The sequence below is a fragment of the Ictidomys tridecemlineatus genome, chromosome 5 (genome assembly GCF_052094955.1).
Source record: "Ictidomys tridecemlineatus isolate mIctTri1 chromosome 5, mIctTri1.hap1, whole genome shotgun sequence".
NCBI lineage: Eukaryota > Metazoa > Chordata > Mammalia > Rodentia > Sciuridae > Ictidomys > Ictidomys tridecemlineatus.
The window spans coordinates 197,578,625-197,597,080 of NC_135481.1; the positions used below are offsets into that span (position 1 = coordinate 197,578,625).

Here is an 18,456-nt window from a genome sequence, read left to right on the forward strand (position 1 = left end):
TTGGCTGAGGGTTGGCCGACAGCCTTGGAGTCCGTGTGCCTTCCTGGAGCCCCCACCTGCCACCTCCCTCCTCCCTGCCTTCCACCTGGGCCAAGGGGTCTCATAGGCACTTTGTTCCAAGACACTTTGGGCAAAAGCCATTTCCCCCAAAATGGAGTGATTCGCCTTCTCAGCTCGTTGCTTTGTGGGATCCTGGTCTGCTTTTTGCCTGCACCCTTCTCTTCCTAAGGAAGTCAGAAAAAGGCCCATCCCCGGGAATGTGACAGCACTGCTAAGTGACAGTGAGAAGGAATCGACACCCCTAGTCCTGCGCCTGCAGCCTCCCACGTTTCCTGTCAAGCGGGCACGCGCATGGATAATTCATAGCCGAGCTCCGCAGGTGGGTGGAGGAGCTGCTCCTGAGATTGCCGCCTGGAACACGGGAACCAGGAGCTCACCCTAGAGGTGAGGGGGCTTTCCTTCCCAAAGAGGGTTTACAGCTGTGGAACTACTTGGCTGATGACCATTAGGGCTCTTAGGACCCCAGAGACACCCCAAGCCCAGGTTGCAGCAAGCCGGGAAGGGTCTACACTGGCTTCTGGAACACTCATCTCCTCCAGAGCACTGCTGCAGCTTTCTGGACTTTATCCATTCACCCAACAAGTGTTAAAGGAGCCTGCTGCACAGACTCCATCTGCCATCAGCCAGGACAAACGTTAGTCCATATCTTCCTTCGTCACTCAGACGGAAGGAGGCCACAAGGTCAGCTGTGGCCTAGACTCCCAGCCATTGAGTGCGGAGGGCAGTCTGTGGGTGTGTGCACGTATCTATGCGTGCTTACAGAGCCACAGAGAGTGAGCCTAGGGGCCAGGAGGGCACTGGGCTGTCCTGGGAGATCCAGGAGACAGGCTGAGAAGGAGGAAGGCCCCCAGAAAGAGTGGGCTCGGAGCTTACCTGGGACAACTGGCTCCTTGGATTTGATGTTGGATTGGAGCCTTTCCTGTGGCCGCCACCTGCTTTGCAACACAGAGCATACTTGCTGGTCTCAGAAGATGTGACTGAGCTCTTCTTATAGGTGTGTGTTTGTATGTGACTGGGTGTGCATAAGAATGTGTGAGCATGCATCTGTGAGTGTTTGCATGAGCTGTGTTTGTGTTTGCACACAGATGTGTGCACGTATCTATGCATGCTTACGAGCTGCATGTGAGTGTATGGGCTTGTGCACATCTGTCCATCTATGCCTCCCATTCCAGCATGTGTGCACGGGTGGTGCAGGAATGTGTGTGTTGGTGTGCATGCACACCTGTGTATGGGAATGCGTGTGCATGTGTGTGTGTGGATGCACAATGCATTTGAGTGTGTGGAAATGTGAGCAAGAGTGTGTGCGTGTGTCTGCATGACGTGTGTGCTTGCCTGTGTGCACATGAGATTGCCATGAGCCTGAGCTGTGGCCGTTGCTCATGGGGTGGTTGAAGGCCAACTGCTCCACCCCATGCCCCTTTGCCTTTGCTGTCCATGTCCCATTGACTCAACACTCGTCCACTCCCCTGCCTCCCATGTCTATTCTGGAGTCACACAGCCCTGGGGACGGGGTCTGGTCTCCCATCCAGGTTCACCTCCTCTTGGCTGTGATTCACTTCTGCTCTTTCCTCCCCTTAGTGCTTGCTGCTCCTGCCTCGTGGTTCAGTTGGTCGAGTGCATCTTCCCCGGAGAGGGGCCTTAGTCCTGCTCATGCTGCGGCCCTCTTGGAGCGTGTTCGTTCCGGGTCTTCCCAAGGCACCTGTTGACATCTCCTCATGGCCTCCTTCTGATGAATGCCGGTCACCATCTTCAGGGCTGGAAGCTGAGGGCCACAGACACGATGTAGCTTGCTCAGGGTAACATCAGAGTCACTCCAAGATGAGGCGAGGACTTGACCAGGCGTTGGCTCCATGACCAGGGCCATGTCTGTCTGCTGTGCTGCCGTACTGAGCGCAGCACCCTGCCAGGTACACAGGCGAGATCCCACACATACGAGCACCAGGGAGCCCAGCTGGTGGGTCTAAAGCTGAGTGTGTGGCCCTTGGCAGGGATGCCCTGGAGGAAGCAGTCTGTGTCCAGGAAAGGAAAAAGGTCAGCACTGGCTTCCTCATAAAGCTCCCCTGCAGTGAGACACGGCGCATCGTTCACTGGATGAGTCGGACGCCCAGACCACTGGCCTGACCACAAGCACCGAGGCCATCCAGACCCGATGTGTCCTGGTGCTCTGCAGCTCTGCTGAGCTCTGATGCGAATGTCATTTGACACATGAACCAGGACTTGCCTGTGGAAGCTGTCCCAGGTCTGGGATTAGTGGGCATTTATCTGCCATCTCCCTTGCCCTGTTCATTTATTGAACCAATAGTCCTGAGCTGAGCTCTGTGGTAACCCCAGAGACAACGTGCTCCCTGCAGTATAATCACCTTCGCCCTTTCTGAGAGGCCCACCCTCTGGAGGTCCTCCCAGCTTGCCGTGAGGGGTCTCCTGCCAGGTCAGGTCTTGTGGTTTGAGGTTCTTTTCTCTTGAAGGCAGGGCCTTGCTGTGACATGGCATGATCTCCTGCTCCCAGCTGGGAAGGGAGACGTTCTGCAGGTGGACGGCGAAGCAACCTGGGTAAGAATGGAGCTGTTGTAACAGCTCCCTGTACCTGTCTGCCCTGCCTCGCCACCTCTAGGCCAGTCTGATGCTGAGTTTGGGGATGTCACGAGCAGCCGCTTTTTAAAATTTTCACTTTTGTTTAACTGCAAAGAGTGTATGTTAAATTTTGTTGAAGTAATAATTCACAGCACGCTTGTTTTACCATTGGAAGGTTTTTATCTCCTTATTCTGTCTTAGATAAGCATCAATAAGGAAGAATGGGTAGTAAAATGTTTTCTCCTTAAGATGGTGCCTGGGCACATTAAATGGGTCACGTTCTCAATGGGCCCAGATAGAATTTCCTCCACTTAATGTTCCTGCTCATTGGTTGTTATTTGGAAGAATGATGATGAGAATTTGAGAAGTCTTTCATATGGAACTTAAGAACCCATGTTTAATATTTATGGTGTGTAAAGGTCTAAATTGCAATTTCCAAAGTCAGGAAATAGGGGAATGTAGAAACTGAATCTGGGCATTGTTCAAAGCGTGAATCAAATTGGATGCTTTTCGTTAATTGCACGTTTCATGATGATCCAGGTTGAACCCAGAAGAATGTGAATGCTCTGTCCTGCTTGCTGACGGGAACAGTGAATTTCACTTATTTTGAATTTTCTAACATTCAGGATTGGGGTTCATCTGTGAGTGCTTGGCACCTGACACCAGGTAGCCCCTTTTCCAGCTCACTTCATGAAGTCTGGGCTCCAAAGACTTCAAATCCTGTGTCCATTCCTTGAGAAACCTCTGGACTTGGAGTGCCTCGTCAAGTGGGCCCTCAGTTTCTTCATCTGCCAAGTGGGGATAATGCCCGCATGGTGTTCACGTGACGGTGGGGACTGTAGAGATCACTTACAGATGCACTTGTGTCTGGGTCTGACTGCTACTGTGATCGTCCTGGCTGTGTGATTAGCTGGAGAGACCAGACTTACTGTAGCAGAGGCGTGCATCACGAAATGCTGTGTGACAGGACAGATGAGGTGAGCGGGAATATTTGCAAAATCGCTTCTTAGAGAGGTGGATGTGAGTGAGCTCTTGAGGAAGAGATGGCATTTAGATGGGCAGAGGATGTGGAGACGAGCACAGCAGCACAGCAGGCAGACATGGCTCTGGTCATGGAGCGACGCGGGACATGGACAGGAGACAAAGCAAGGGAGGCATCGGGAGGCGAGTGGGCATTCTTGCCTGCATTCCTGTTCTGCAGGATGGCCCTTTTTCCTACCAGGAGTTTGCATTGTTTCCTGAGGCACAGGGTTCCCCTTCACCCACATTTTGAGCATGTTTTTCCACTCATTTGTGTTCTGGATGCAGGACTCCAGTTGGAGAACAACACTGTGGTTCTAACTTAATCAGTGCTTGGGGCGCGCTGGCAAGTGGGTCAGTGGGAGGTGAGGGATGACCGCAGGTGGAGGCAGAGGGCGAAGGCCAGCAGTGTGCGGTTGCAGCAGGGGCTGGAAGAGCGGAGGCAGGGTGGGAGTAGGGTGCTGTCTTCAGAGCCTGTTTGTTATTCATAGAGGAAAGCAAAATTTTGCAGAAATAAGATAAATGTTCCATGCAACTGCACAAGTTTTCTTGTCAAATTAAAAACACGAACAGTGTCGCAGCAGTGCAAGAATTTTCTGCTTCTTGTGCCTCCTCCAGCAAAAAGGAGGAGGGGAGGGGATAAAAAAGGAAGGAGAAACAATCATGGCTCAGGCGAGGCTGTTTGTTGGCTTCACAAATTGGCAGATTCTGTTGGTGTGCCACGTGGAAGGTGGCCGGGAAGGTGTGAGACGGGGTGAGAGCGTCTGTGCCTGTGCTCAGCAGCAGGCCCCGAGCTCAGCAGTGAGCTTGCTTTTCCACCATGGAGGCTAGGGAACTGTGGAGGGACCGACTAGCACCTAGCAGGGCCAAATCGGAGCACCTGGGCCTGTTCTGGTGACAGGCCAGGGAACCCGCCTAGAGAGCAGAGCCTGCAGGCGGTTCCTCCCCAGCTCAGTCAGCTCAGTCAAGATACTTCAGCAGTAGGGAAAGGGGGCCTCACAGCGTTGATGGCAGGATTGAGAGTGGGAGCCCCGGGGTGGGGTGTTGCTAGACGTCAGTGACCTGAAGAAAGCTGCTGGAACCTGCTGGGGAGGCCACTGCTGGCTGCCCAGTCGGTGGTCTGCAGCTTGAAGCAGGAGGCTGGCAGTGAACTGTGGGGCCAGGAAAGGGCCAGAAGGGCCTGGGCCTGCACAGGAGGAGGAATGGGAGATGATGCTCATCCTCTGCTTCTCATGTGAGCACTGGTGTGTGGAATCCAAACCAGATTGAGCTAGTGAGGGATTCGGGAAAATGTGGCTCCTGGGCTTGCAGCCCCCGAGAACTTCTGGCAAGCTGTCAGGGGGCATATTGGGGTGGTCTGGGTGCTCCCCTGCAGCAGTTGGCAGAGTCCCCCTTGTGGCTACTGGCATCCACACCCCCCTCCTGTCCATGTTTGATTTCCAAACAGCAGTCAGAGGCCCATCATCAAGCTTCCGCCCACAACAGGGGAAACTGCTCACCTTCACTCCAAAACAGAGACCCCAGTTCTCGTCCCCACAGGTCCATCTCTAATGCCGGGCATCCCCTTTGTCCAGAAGAATCACCCTTGGCTGGACTTGGGTCTAAAGGCAGATTCCTAGGTTCGCCACCATCAGTACACCCTAGGAGAACAGAGGGACAGAGAGCAGGGACAGTTCAGGTGATGGGTAAAACCCCGGGCAGAGCCAACGGCTGTGCCAGGCACTGCTCTCCTCAGGGCTGCGGTACCTGAACACGCCTTCTCCACCGAAGTCCTCGCCCAGCTCTACAGCCTTGCAGCTCTGGAGGGGAGCCGCAGAGTCTCTGGCGGTCAGACAGCCCGTGCCCGGGCCCTTCCAGCAACCACACTCCTCTCACACGAGGCTGCAATGCGCCAGAGCTCTCTGTTGTCCTGTGTGGCCAGGATGGAGAGGCCTCATGCCGTCCCTGGCCAGGTGACATACTGCTGTGGCCCCAGAGGCTCTGGCATCATCTTAGTCCCCTGCACCCAACAAGCTGCTGTGGGTGGCAGTGGTGACAACTGATAGCCTCAGCTAGGGGCTGAAGGCCACACTGGGCAGCTTTCCCAAGGCCATCTAAGGTGCTGTCCCCAAGAACCACAGCTGTCTGCCCTTGACCTCTGGAAAGAAGCCGAGCTCACCAAGTCTCCCTGTTAGGAGTTCTCCAGCCATCTCCTGGAGACCCACGCCAGGTCCCTGCCGTGCCCCAGGGTGGATTTTTCTTTTGAATGTGTGTGTAAGAAAAATACAGGGAATTAATTAAACTTAAAAAAAAAAACTGAAAGGGCTGTGTTTGTGGCTCAGTAGTAGAGCATTTGTCTACCTTGTGTGAGGTACAGGGTTCAATCCTCAGCACCATATAAAATAAACAAACAAACAAATAAATAAAAATAAAGTTATCATATTAAAAAACCAAAAAAAAACTCAAAATGGATTAAGGACTAAAGCCATGAAACTTCTAGAAAAAAAAATTGGTACAATATCTTTGGAATATAGGGCTAGGTTAAAAGTTCTTTGATTCGAACCAAATTTGTAATCCATACAAGAAAAATAAAAACCAAATAAATAAACAAAAATACCGATATAATGGGCTGCACCCAAATCAAACACAGTGGCTTCTGCAAAAGCCCACGGAGGAGGGCGAAAAGAGAGGTACAGACTGAGGGAGTTTCTCAAACTGTGTGTCCAAGTAGACGGTTAGAATATTTAAAGAACCCTCAAAACTCAGCAGTAAAACCCCCAACTAGGAAGTCAGCAAAGGCAGACCTTGTGCTGAGGAGGAAACAAGGCTGGTCAATCAGCACATGAGGATTGTAACGTGAGCCACTTGAGAATGTCAACTGAAGCCATAATGCACACCTGTGGGAATGGCCCAAACCAAAGGAAGTGACAGGGCCAAGGCCGGGGTGCACAGAAGCTGTGGCCCTTCATGGCTGGGGCGGGGCCATGCTAGACAGTCACCTCTCCGAAAGCCGATTGACAGTTTGTCAGGAAGCATATATGCAAATATGCAAATAGCAGACAATCCAGTAATTGTGCTCCTGGGCATTTATCCCAGACAAAGGAAAACTTATGCTCATACAGAAACCTGTATGTGAATGTTTATAGCAGCTTTATTCATAACAACCCCAAACTGGGAGCAGCCCATGTGTCCTTCAGTGGACTATGTTTGAGCAGACTGTGATACCCCTACTGTGGATACTGCTCAGTAGCTAAATGGAACAAATGCATATAAATTTTGGGGAATCTTATGGGAGGAATCCCCGAAAGTCACATGCTTCCTGTGTGTAATCCCTTTTTTGTGGCATTCTTCACATAAACATTTTTTATGTGAAGGGAGGAGTGGGTATATAGGGAGGAGTGGGTGAGAGATGGGTTTGGCCACCGCAGAGAAACAGGGTGTGAGGAACGGACATCACAAGTGGGTGCACTGTGTCAAGGTCACTTTCCTGCTTGCGTTTTTGCCTCTGGTTTTGAGGGATCTTACTGCTGGAGAAAATGCATATGGCGCCCATGGAGTCTCTCCACATTGCTCCTCCCAGCTGCATAGAAATCTATGCTCGTCCCCCTCCATCAGAAAACAGTTGTTTTAGAAAGGAATTCATTTCAGAAAGGCTGGTGAGGCAGGGGTGAGAATGGTGACCCAGAGTGGCCCCAGTGTGTCATGTCCTCCGCTGTGAGGTGATTCGGCAGCGGAGTAAGCATGGCAGCAGACTCTGGCCTGATGGGTGGAGGAATGGGTGGTCAGGGAGGCTCTCGCTCAGCCTGGCCAGTTCCACCTGGACAGGGGTCTCCAGTGTTATCCCCCAACACACACAAGATCTTTGGTGGTCTGCCCCAAGTTTTATACTTAAGTTTAAATTTTTTTGACACAATAAGTAAAAAGTATATATAAAGATTAAAAAAAGTAAATTGTTAATTATCTAAACAATGACTACTGGTGATTATAATAATTTTATATTCTGCTGCCTTTATCTATCCATTAACTATTAATTACATTTCTTTATTGGATGTTTTTTGTTGTTGTTTTAGTTGTAGATGGACTCAATACTTTTATTTATTTATTTTTATGTGGTGCTGAGAATCGAACCCAGTGCCTCACACGTGCTAGGTGAGTGCTCTACCACTGGGCTACAGCCCGGGTCCCTTGGATATTTTTAATGAAAAGCTTTATGTGAAAATAATAGTGTAGCTAGTGGGAATACAAATTTATGTAGCTTTCTTGAAACATAATGTGACAACATGAATCAAAGAAAAGAACTGAAAACAATGACGCCCAAAGTCCCTTAGCTCTGCCATCCGACTTCCATGAATTCATCCCAGGAGAATAATTGGACAGGTGTGCAAAGATGTGTGTGCAACGTTATTAATGGTATTGTTGATGGCAGTGAAAAATGAAAATAAGCAGAATATCTAAAACAGACAAAAACGCCAGCTGGTGGTGCCTGAAACGGAGAGAAGAAGAAAAGGCTGGAGGGGACCGTGCTCTACGTGTGCTGCGGGGAGGTGCTTCAGATGACGAGGCTAGTCGCTGGGTCACAGGCGGGCCTGCAGGGCGAGCCCTTGTGAAACGTCAGGGCTCTGTGTGGGGGCAAACAAGGACGGGAACAGGTTGTTATTGGAAAGCGTAAAGACCCAAACCCTGGCTGGCTTACTTGTGTGCAGGAGAATTCAGGTAATTGTGTATTTTAAGAAATGCAACCCTGTGGCATTGGTAATTATTTCCCATGATTACTAATGTGAATAAAAATAGCACAATCTCCAGAGTTATTGTTACAGGAAAATTTTATTGTGTTATCATCTGTATTTTCCGATTTTTACTTCATGGACAATTGGAATAAAAACAGCAACATTTAGTTTAAATGTGACTAGGGAAGGCAATCTACTTCTGAGTGCAGAATGAGCTACGATGCCAACATCTAGACACGAGCAAGTGGTGGTGGTGGGACACCATGCAGGACAGGCTGGGTTTGGTCCTGAGAGGTGGGTGTGGAGCTAGGCCAAGAAGACGTTGCCCGCAGCCTTTGAGGGAAGGGAGCATGTCTCCATCCTGTGCCTGGCTCAGTGCCTGGCTCAGTGCCTGGCACTCCGAAGTGTCGTCCAGTGGATAAAGTACCCCGAGTCATTAACTCGGGAGGGAGCTCCGCCTGTCTTACTGGAGGTGGTCTCTGTGTTTGACCAGCAGCTGTGGATGCAGAGCTGTGGCTGTGGCCTCCAGGAGAGCCAGAGGTGGACAGCAGAGGGAGACCCCTGGGGGCCTCAGCAGAAAAAGAGCTCTTTGGAGAGAAAATATTCGTACCCAGCTGGTGGGAGGAGTCACCACCAGGCCTGAGGTGAACCGGGGGTGGGGGCACGTTCTAGTGGGAACAAAGAGTGAACCAAGACCCCGAGGCAGAAGCAGCTTCAGGGCCAGGCGTTGGTGAGTGGGGTGAGGGTGTAGGCTGGGATGGGTGGGTAGGACTTTGAGAGCTCCCCCAGAGGTGGATTTAGGCAGGTATCACCGGAAGCTGTCGGAGGATTAAAAACAAAAACAAACAAAACAAATAAACTTTTATTTTTATAAAAGTTTTAGAATTACAGAAAAGTCACAGATACAGTGACCTCTTGCCCAGTTCCCCCCACTGATAGTGTCTCAGATTTCTATGGTGTGCTTGCCAGTGAAGAAATTAACAGAGGCACCTCCTGTCAGTCAAACCCCAGGTTATTCTGGTTTCTCCAATGTCTTTTTTTTTGGCTCAGGATTGCAGCCAGGGTCCTCCATGGTGTTTCATTGTCTGTTTCCTGAGGCTCCCCTGGGCAGTGTCATTGTCCCAGACTCCCTCTGTTCCTGATGACCTTTGTAGTTTCCAGCACTCTGTCCAGATGCCCTGGGTGTGAGTTTGTGTGATGCGTCTCCTGTGCTTAGGTGGGGTGATGAGTCTCTGGGGGATGAGCACACAGGAGTGAAGAGCCTTCTTGGTCATGGCAGAGTGCCTGCTGTCTACCTGGTGCACCAGTGACATGGAACTTGGTCGGCTGGGCAAATACCGAGGGACTATGTATGGGAGTGACGCAGGCTGCGGCAGCCTTGACCTGGTGCTCTTGGGCCAAGTGAGCTGGTGGAGTGGGCCCAGCAGCAGAAGGCAGAGGGTGGCCAGCTGGACCTGAGAGGCATATTGGTGGGACGGACCGCATGCCTGCTGCGGAGTGTGTGGACAACCTCAGTAGACTCTAGGTCTGGCCTCAGAGCTTCCTTGAAGAGAACTTTACCAAAAAAAGCAAAACCCCAAACAAAACATACAAGCGGATTCCCTGGGATGGAAGGGGAGACTGAACCCACGGTTACTGGTGGTTCCCAGCTCCCCTAAACCTCCCCAACAGTTGGGAGCAGAGCTAGTGACGAGCAAGGTGGAGGGTGTGTGAACCTCATTTGGGTGTCCCCACCAGGCAGGGGCTCCGAGGAGGCCCCTTGTTCAGATGGAAACACCTCTACCTGGGTCAGGTGGGCAGAGAAAGTGTGAGGAGGAAGTGCAGGTGCAGGTCACCTGCCCGGGCTGCTCAACTGGCCCTGTGTGGGAAGAGGCCTCAGGGTCCATCCAGATGTAAAGGTGGACACCGTCCACCTCGGCTCTGGGCTTGCATTCCTCTCCTCCTGGTCTCATGGAGTAACACAGGCAGGGACTGCAGAGGACGTGGTGGGGACAGGGGACCTCACTTGGAGTCTGGCCACTGGTGTGTGCTCATTTCCTTAACTGAACTTGAACAACTGTCTCCAGGGCCCACGTTCCTCATTTGCTTAAGGAGTTTTGCAACCTCAACCAAAAAACAGAGTTTTTGGCCAACCTCTGGCGCCAGACAGAGGAAGATAATGGCCGCACATGATCGCCCAAGAGGAAACCTTGTCCCGTGTTTAGTGTGCAAGGACAACGGTTGGCGGCAGTGCCTTCTTTCGGGCCAGATGGGGTGTATCTGTGGGGGAGTTCCAGTTTGCTAATGGCATCACTGAAGTCCTGGCCTCCTCTGAAGCTGCCTTCATTCCACAGCCAGACCCTGCATGACTCCCCGACTTGCCCAGCTGAGGTGCAGCTCTCCCAGCTCCCATGGGAATGCCTGTCCAGCTCCTTCCTGCCCCTTACCCCTCGCCCCTGAGTGCGGGTGTCCCTGCTGAGCACCCACTAGCCACGGACACCGACACACATCATGCTTCGTCCCACGACAAACAGCTCGGAATGGCTTCACTCACCAGGGGCTCCCAACCTCTGGGCTTCTTTGGCCAGTGGAACTGGAAATAGCTGAGTGGAGGACGTGTTCTGGCCCGCCCCAGATCTTCTCGATCAGAAACCCAGATCCGAATCACTTTCCCCTTTAACTCTGGAGCCCAGCTGCTGAGTCCAGGTCCCTCCCTCATGCTCAGCTCCCAGGGTGCTCCATGAAAGGCCTCTCTGTGAGGCCAGGCTCTGCGGTCCTTCTCCTGTCTGGAGGACCCAGGTTAAACAAGGGTTCTGGGAGTGTCCATGAAGGGGCTTCCCAGTGAGGTCAGCGTTTGAATTCCTGGACTCGCTGAGCAGTGGACTTCTCCAACCAGTCTGGAAGGGCCTGAGCAGGGTGCGATGCAGCGGGGGGGGGGGTGGGGGGGTGGGAGCAGGGTGCGATGCAGTGGGGGGGGACCCGCCCGGGGGGGACCCGCCCCTCTGCTGCCCCTTGCTTGAGCCGGGATGTCATCGCGACTTGTCAGAGTATTATTATGCTGTTGGCTCCCATGGTCTCGGACCTTTGAACCTGGGTGGACCCACACCAGGGCTCTCCTGGGTCTCTGGCCAGCAGAGGACAGGTTGCAAGCTCCTCAGCCTCTGCGTCGTGAGAGCCAAGTTCTCTCTCCCCCGGTTCTGTTTCCTCTTTCTCTGGGGACTGTGACTAAATACAGCCCCTTGAAGAACCTGGGAGGTGGCCCTGATTTGCAAGATTGCTTGCCCTCTGGGTGGAGTGCTCCGCCTCATGGGTGCCAGGCATGGGTGTGTGGATGGTCAGCCTACGGTGGCTGGCTCCACTTTTCCAGCCGGAGCGCGAGTCTCTTCTGGGTAAGTTCTGGGGTCGCTGCTGAGTCCCAGTGACCCAGTCTAGGGCGCCTCTGGTCTAGCTGAGAGGGCGTCTCCCTGGGAAACATGTTTATGTCCGGTGGCGCATGGGATAGCCTTTCCAAGTGATGAAAAGCACGGTGACAATAAGGCCATCGTGTGCAGGGCCTGCCAGAGGCTGACTCTGCCCAGGCACTGTCTGCCTCATTTCAGCTTGGGCTTCGCAACCCAGTGGACAGACGGCCATTCCACAGACGGCCGTGAAGTTTGAGAGAGCCTGTCAGGCAGGGGCCTCACAGCAGAGGCCTGCTAACTACTGGAGGGTGTCAGGACCCTGATGCTGGGGGAGGGACTTGGGCCAAGCCATCAGAGTGCTCCCCAGGGGACAGACAGCTCCACTTGCGCCAGAGGCTGGCCACCTTAGAGCTAGACAGAAGGATGACAGCAGACGTGGTCTCTTAGATCCGAGATGTCCAGGGCTGCCTGACACTTCCTTCACCTTGGTCAGCTTCAGGACAAGTCGGCTAGCTCCAGTGATCCTCTCCAGTGCGTCTGTCTGGGAGCCACATGATTCTGTCCTTGAGGGGCCGAGAGCCCTCAGCTGTCACCTGAGCCAACGAGGCTGGGACGCACTCACATGTGTGTGCCAGACGTCCGGCTTTGTTCTCATGGTGACAGCTACTCTGCACTCTTCTAGTAACCGAGCCCCTCGATACGTGCAGACACGTGCACCCCGAGTGTTCATGTCCGCTACCTGACACCATGTTAATATCTGATAGCAACCCTAAAAATCAGACCTGAATAATCATACTAACCAAATCAAGATGCTGTGATATCGCCAGTCAGACCAGGTGGCCTCATCCTCAGTGTGTGTCCTGTGAACCTACAGATCAGGCAGCAGGCCAGAGAAGGCAGCCGCCCCCTCATTGCTCCCCTGAATAATTTCATGCTGCTCTTCTCCACGGGCAAAGAGCTGCCTCCGTCTTCTATCTATTACAGCCTGGACCCACACACTTGCAGGTGCCTGGTGCCGGGCAGGAGTGTGAGACCACAGGGGGCAGACCTGGGGGAGGGCTGGGGTGCCACCATGGGCAGCCTTTCTGGGCCCCAGGCAAAGGTCAGGCCACGACTGGCTGGATTCAGCCTCCAGGTGGGAAGTCTGAGGTGGCAGGGAAGATGCCGTCCTCTAGGACAGGAGCTCTATTCCCACGCGCCATGGCCACCATGTCCTGAGTACCGACGTGGGGGACCGAGCAAACAGGGGTCTCCAGTCTGTGTGGGGTTGAGAAACAAAAGGAGCCGAATATAGAATGAGGTGGCTACACCAAGGCTCAGTCCTAGGTTTTCTGATTCAATTTTCCACGAATTTCATGGTCATAAAAGCTCTGAGCACAGAATTTGGGAATACAGCCCCAGCGACAGCATCCACTCTTTAAAAATACCTTGTTGGGCTGTGGCTCAGTGCTAGAGCACTTGTCCAGCATGCCTGAGGCCCTGGGCTCAGTCCCCAGCACCAGACAACTAAAATTTAAAGACATATATTTGTTGAATCAACTAAGTACTGGGTATTCCGGATCAGGACCGAGGCTGGTATTGTGAGACCCTGGTCTTATAGTGCTCAGAGTCTAATGGGGTGGTTGGTGAAGAATATTTAGTTTTCAATGACCTAGTGACCACAGGAAAGCTACATTTATCTAACCCCAAGCTACAGTTTTAGAATCATTGTAGTTATTAGGATAAATATTGAAATAGTTATAAATAAGTGAGAAAGGATATTATGAAATTAAGCAGAGGTTTTCACATTTCTTTTAGCTTGGTAAGAGGAAACAAATCCCATGTGTACAGTAAAGAAAGAATTCCTCCGTTGGGTATGGAAATGGAGATACCTGGGGAGGCTTCCGGCGCAGGGTGAGGCGGATGCAAAAGCCCTGAGTGAGCAGGTTTTCCCGCCACCACCCAGAGCCCCGCAGCCCTGTTGTCTGCACAGGGCCTCCCACGTGGCCTTCTCCCCAGCTGCCTCCTGACCTTCCCTCACCCACCACGGGCCCCTGGACTCTGCTTTCCTGCCGCCCCTGAGCGCTGCCCTGCGCCTGTGCTGATTTCCAGCCTCTGGTCAGGCAGAACCTCAAGACTTCCCGTCCCTTGGAGATCAATTTCTAGCAAGAGGGGAGAAAGAAGGAGAATAAAGGTCTCATCGTGACTGGTGCTGCTGGCTATGAAACATATCCTGTGACTTTCTTGTCCTCCTTCAACCAGAGGGAACGATGTCCCTTTGTCCTTCTCCCTCTCGTACGTAGTTTCCACCGTACAGCATGTAATAAGATTTTAGAGCACTCCAGAAGCAGGGGAAATATATAAAAGGCACCACCACAGTGTCACCGTGCTGGCCGCCTGCTCCGCTGTGACCCCCCGATTTTCTCCCAGTGCCATTCCTTGTGAGCTATCTGCCGTGATCACGGGTTTTCGCTGGATGTATCTAAGACTTTAATATGCAGGTGGCTGATGTTCTTCCCAGGCCACTAACCACTGAGCAGCAGCGTCGGCTCACAGAGCTGCCCCCTGACACCTGCCTTGCTTCCACTGGCAATGCCCCCCGCCCCGCTGCAGAGGACATCACCCCTTCTGCTGAGAACAATGCTATGAGGACAAATTTCCACTCATGTTGAGAGCCACAGTCGGAATGGACCCTGGCATTTTGCCAGAAGTAATGGTTGAGAGGTGAGCCATTAAGATGATGCGGGATTGATTCAATTGTATATAGATTGTATATAGACCCCCTGCTGTCCGCCTGGGGGGGGGCGGGGGGGGGCATGTGCCCCGTGACTTTGGAGTTCTCCTGGTTCCCAGAGTGAGTGCGCACGCAGCCCAGTGGTGTTCCGGGAGAGTTCCCAGGGGAGTTCCAGTTGGTGTGCGGTGTTCCTGGGAGCCGAGCCGTGTGGGTGGCGTTCGGGAGAGTTCCCGGGGAGTGTGCGTGGAGTGCTGTTGGAGTTCGGGCAATAAAGTTTCCTGTTTGAACATACAAGTGCTTTGTGGCGGCTTGGTGATCTGTGCCTAGTCAGACACTCGTCCAGCTGCTGGGCCCAGAGACACAACGTCTGTGATAGCTCTCACACGTGCCTGCTGGTGCCTTCCGAGAGCTTATTACTCCCTTTTCTAGTTTGCCAGATGCTTCCGGAAATATATGAGAACGCCAGCTTCATTCCACTGCCGCCAGCACGGGGAATTCCCACGAAATGCATTTTAACGCTAGTTTAATAGGCGAGAGGGACTCGCAGTGTGTTTTAACTTCTTCACGTGGTGAAGTGAGACAGTCAGTGAGACACTGCACTCCCTTGGAGAGGGCAGGGGCCACTGTCTCCAAGGGACCCCAGCAGCAGCTGCTCTGCTCCTGCTCCTACAGGAAGCCACCCCTCAATACCCCTGATGTCACATAGAGCCTCTGTGTTGATGCCCGAGTGCCTGCCTTGATCCCAGGATCGCATGCCCCTCTGTGTCCCCTCATTGGACCTCCAGCTCTGCGGGCCAGGGCATGTCACTCTGTCAATCTCCTGCCCAGTCCTAGTTGGCTTGACGGAGGGAAGGAGAGAGACCAGCCAGCCCCGGGTTCCCCTCAGGCCTGGTGTCCCTGGACTTCTCGTCCTCTAAACCGTGATGCTCATGCTTTAGCAAGAATCTGCATTGCTTGAAAGACAGGTCGAGATGCAGACTGCTGGCCGCCATGGAGGTCCTGCTGTTATAGGCCACGCTGTATGGGCAATGACCAAACAGACTCCATGTTGCCCTGAGTCTCCACGCCACGTAAGAAATGCTTCTCCCATGGAAAGCCCTCCTCTGCACCCGTCAACAGTTGCTTAGCACAGCACGTTGGACAACACAAAACGGCAATTCTTCTACAGTGCAAAAGTCTTCTCTCTTGGGTTCCTGTTTTTCTTGGACAATGTGCCCTGTCAGAGAGTGATGGTCTAGATGTTAGTAACCAGGGATGTTTTGGCCACTCCCTCTTCTGCTTATGATTTTAGATCTCATGACATTTGTTTATGGTTTTGAATCATAGCAGCAGCCACTTACGCTTCAATATGTTTTGGACTATAAAAGGTGTGCCCAAGCCCCAAGAGGGGTCCAAGGGTGGAGACTTGCCGCCTGCGCCTTATCTAGCCAGATCACAGGCTGGTGAATAAAGGTTCCGTTCCTGCTTGAAGATCGACTTGGTGATCTATCGCAATCTCATTTTAACACTGCCTAGAACCTTGCCTTTCTGACCTGTCCCAGGTGACCCTGATGTCTCTGGTCTGGGGCTTGAGAGCCACTGCTCCAGGCTGAAATGACAACGGCTGAGCACTGCACCCCTGCCAGCTGTGGAGCAGTCTTTCTAAACAGCTGTCGCAGCCTTGACTTCTGAGCTGAGTCCTGCTAGAGTGAGAGGTGCAGCCCGTGTCAGGGACCTTCTCCGGTGGCCGGCGGATCCCAGCCTCCCGTCAGATTGCACAGGCTGTCCGCAGGTGGCGCGAGGCCTCCTGCCAGATGCCTGGTCTCCTCTGGGTGCTGGTGATGCTGCTCCCTGTGCCCTGCTTCTCTACGTGCTCTGGGCCCCCAGATGCACTGCTGCGGTTTTACGCAGTTACCTTTAGAGATCCTAAGGAGGAGAAATGAAAGACCACGGCCTGCCTTCACCGATTCTTCTGGGTGCCTTCCCATCCCTCTGTGGATCTGGTTTCTGCTTCTTCCACCCTGGAGACACCCTGCAGAGTCTGAGAAAGTCTTAATTTCTGCTTTAATTTGAGGGATTTTTCTATATTTAAAAAGCAAGTTTTTTTTTCCTTTCAATCCTAAATGTGTCTCTCCATTCTCCTGCTGAGATTTCGGCTTTGCTCCTGTGAAGGGGCTTCTCCCGCCTCTCTCATTTCAGGATTCTCTCTTGTGGTCGAAGTCCAGGTTTTGCTGGCTTTGTGTTGATCTGCTTGCTGGGTCTTGGGCTCGGTGTCTGTCATTATTTCCAGAATGTTCTCAGCCATTTCAACACTTCTCTGTTCTCTCTCCTCCTGATGCCAGTGGCTTACAGGTCAGACCTCCCCAGAGTGTCGCCCAACCCCTGGGGGTCCTGTTGGGCCTTCCTCATTCTCTGCTTGTGTCTGGGTTCCTGAGTGCACCTGGCACGTGGTCAGGCTCACCAGTTTTCCTTCCCCCTGCCCTCACTCAGGACGTCACAGTCATTCCTGCTTCCTCAGCCCTCCCCTTGAGATTCTTTCCCCGTGTCCCCACTGCTCTGCCCCTGCGCTCTTTGTGTTCCTGCAGCCTCTGCCTTATGAGCCATGCTCCTTCTCAGTTCCCTGCCTGGGGCTTCAGAGTGGCAGCAATTGTGCTCCTCCACAGCCTGTGGTGTGAGGATTTAGTGAACTAGGCTCAGGGGGCGCTGTGCTCAGTGTGTGCTGAGGCTACAGGAGCCGGGGCTCAAATTCCTCTAGCCCCTTGCTTCCTTCTCCCTGCTTGAACTTCCCAGGTCCTCCCCAGAGTCCAGCCATGGTGCCCTCCATGGTGACCACTGAGCCTGCTGGATTGGAGAGTGGGGAGCAGGTGCCAGATCTTCAGACGAGACGGTGATCTTTCAGTGGCCTTCACCAGTGTCCCCGTCCCTAGGTGAGCTAGGAAGGCAGTGAGGATGAGAGATGCCCTTCCCCAGCGGGGAGGAGGCCCTGGCCAGGTCTTTCCCTGGAGAAGGGGCCAGGCCTGATTCATGAGCCTGGAGGAGTCTTTGGGGATCACCATGAGTACACAGGAGTTCCTGAGATAAAGCCCAAACACATGGTGTCCCCAAGTCTGCAGCCCAGGACTTCCTCATGTCCCCCATGCAGTAACCTGTCGGCACCTCCCTAGTGCCCTAGGAGCTCAGGTGTCCAGCTGCTCCTGCTTCAGGGTCACCAAGCTCTGGGGACACTCTGGACTCAGCCAGATTTTAGGTGTTTGTCAACACATGGTCAAAAGACAAAATCACGGAGACTTTAAAGATGACTTGGCTTTTGCTTGGGATTCTGGACTGGAGCCAAGCCCTAGTCCACGAAGGAGCGTTCTCGAGAGCCCAGCAGAAGAGGCTACCTCACAGGCACAGAAGGCCGGAGGACACAGAAATGAGTGGTCGTTTCCTCCAGGGGGAGGGACTTTCCTTTCAGTGTTAAGACAGGAGACTCGGGTGCTGGTGCCCCTGTCTTATAGGACACCGGCCTGTCCCTGGCTCAGTGTGTGACTTGGCTCTTGGCACAGGAGGCTCCTCTCTGGCGGGTTCTGCTTGCACCTCCCACACGCTCTGGGTGGCCCAGTGATCCCAGTTCTTCAAGAGGTTCCGGAACTGCCTTGCTGATTTTCAGGTTTCCCAGCTGTTTCTTCCTGGGAGGCGTGGGTGGCGACTGCCATGCTCCCCGTGTGTGAGAACATGAGGCTTGAACCCTTCCTTGTAAGTGAAGGGCCGAGGCCCACCTTGGCGACTGCTCTGAGCGCGTCACCTGTGGAGCCTCTCACAGGGTCATGTGTGTGCTCTGTTGTCGGCATTTTCCACTTGAGCAAGAGGCTCCCGGTTTTCTTCCAAGAAATGTGGCATGCTCTTCTGCCTTACCTCACAGGGGCTGGTGGGTGGGTAGGTGAGGGGCAAAGGTCAGAGGGAGTGGGGAGGAGGCACTGTTGGCAGACTCGCCCCTGACATTTTCAGATTATGTAAAGGGCTGATTTCTAGCCCTTAGGTTCCA

The 18,456-nt window shown here is 53.1% G+C and overlaps 1 long non-coding RNA gene across 1 annotated transcript; it reads left to right on the forward strand.

Annotated features, from left to right (window-relative positions):
* Window positions 1-379: 379 nt before the first annotated feature.
* LOC144378211 (uncharacterized) lies at window positions 380-7,564 on the forward strand. The gene is made up of 2 exons (XR_013439897.1): window positions 380-1,054; window positions 1,639-7,564. It is a non-coding gene; the product is annotated as an uncharacterized LOC144378211 (long non-coding RNA).
* Window positions 7,565-18,456: the final 10,892 nt, after the last annotated feature.